Below are 1945 nucleotides of genomic sequence, written 5' to 3'. Positions count from 1 at the left end.
GGGCAGTATGAGTGAACCACTACTCTCACTTGAGGGGATCAGCATTTGTGTGAAATTCATGAGCACGGTAATCTCTGAAAAATGTCTTATTACTTCCAATACAGAAAAGACCATGAATTTACAGGGTAAAAGTAACAATCCTAGGAAGTAATGAGAAAAAACTAAAATTATCCTAAGTTGAATCAGAATCAAATTGTTATCAAAAACTTTAACTAGAGGAAAGTAATGCAGAGGAAAACAAACAAAAATTCTACAGCTTAGTAGTTATTGATGCAATAATGTTCAGCCTTTTGGTGAAAACATGCAAACTCCCTGACTATCAGTAAAGGAAAATGAAGTATATGTGCAGATAACAAAAAGTAAGAGGAAATCTTTTAAAATTCCGAGGAGGCAGGACCTCCCTGAGATTGTGAGTAGGTGAATGTTTAAGCAGTATAGAGTGAACCACTTTGAATAAACCTTGGATAATTTGATCTACGGCCATGCTACCATGAAGAAGCCAGATTCCGTCTGATCTCGGAAGCTAAGCAGGGTTGGGCCTGGTAAGTACTTGGATGGGAGACCACCTAGGAAGAGCAGGTGCTGTAGGCGTAAAAAATAAAAAAATAAGGATTTTAAGCTGACAAGGTCCTTGCAATCTGTGAGGTCAATCAAGAGTTGCCTTACCTAAAAAAACAAACAAACAAAAAAAAACCTTTGGATAATTTGAAGAGAAGTTATCTGTCTGGTGTATATATTTAAGTTTTTTGAACTTTTGTTTCCTCATCTGTAAAATAGTGTAGGTAACAACATATATTCTCTTAATTTTTGAGTGTGATGGACAATTGAGATAATGCATAAGAAACAACACCAAGAAATAGAAGGCAAGAAATGTTAAGGGACTGGGGACAGATGTGTAATGTCTATCTCAGTGAGAATGATGTATAATGAGACTTATAATATGTATGTTCTAGTGAGAATGTTGTAATGTAGAACACAATTAAATCCAATACAACTAAATCCGTAATGAAATAAAATATTATTTACCTAAATTTTGCTTTTAATTTACTGAAATTGTGAATAAAATCTGATTATTAAATCCCTATTTTAATGGTCTATAAGAAAGATCATGTTTTTATATTTCAAATTTTTACTAGAATATACATCATCACTATTTTAAAAAATATCAATGGTAAAGCCAGAATCTATCATTATTGAAGGATGCTGCATATTTATTTGAAAAAGAATACTAAACATGGATGAATAAACAATACTAAAATTAACTGCCAATTAAACATTTAAAATCATCACAAAATCAGGAATTTCACCATACTTTTTTGTATTCAGCAGTCATATGTTGTATGTGTGTGTGAGAGAGAGAGAGAGAGTGAGAAGGAAGAGGAAGCAGACTTGGCTTCCTTACTCAGTTGCAATGGACAGCTTTCCATCTGTCATGCCCCGGTTTATTTTTTATCAGCTGAATCAGTCAATTAGTTCATACAGCAGAATTTATTGCCTAGCTTAGTTTTATCTCCTGATATACCCTCTTGAAAGAAATATCATTTTAAATGAATAAACCCCTATCCTGAGCAAATAGCAAAATGTGTACTTTCGTTTTTTACACTGTGGGGAAAAAGCAGATACACGACACATCATTATTTATTTGTGTTTGGTGTTTGTCACAAAGCAGCAATCATAAATAACAGTCAGGAGAGGACAGAGACTCAGCCTTTAATAATATTGTTTTGAAAATACATCACCTAGCATTGAAAATGTCATATAAAATTCATATCTATTGCTGTTTACAAAGGGAAAAAAGAACGTTTGCACTTTGCAATGCTAGCACAATTCTCCAAAACATTAAGATGCCGTGTGCCGTCTTTTATTCACACTTATTTTTGGTAGCCAGAGATACGTTTCAGAGTTATATTGATTTTCATTCTGGCTGTGGTTGATTAATATTTCA

At 33.3% G+C, this 1945-nt stretch overlaps 1 pseudogene; it reads left to right on the top strand.

Annotated features, from left to right (window-relative positions):
* The first annotated feature begins 472 nt into the window (after positions 1 to 472).
* On the top strand, positions 473 to 591 carry LOC111738400 (annotated as a pseudogene).
* The last annotated feature ends 1354 nt before the right edge of the window (positions 592 to 1945 follow it).

The sequence above is a fragment of the Pteropus vampyrus genome, unplaced genomic scaffold (assembly GCF_000151845.1).
Source record: "Pteropus vampyrus isolate Shadow unplaced genomic scaffold, Pvam_2.0 Scaffold37, whole genome shotgun sequence".
NCBI lineage: Eukaryota > Metazoa > Chordata > Mammalia > Chiroptera > Pteropodidae > Pteropus > Pteropus vampyrus.
Note: the sequence above shows the minus strand (reverse complement) of the source record. Positions and strands in the feature narration are given on the sequence as shown.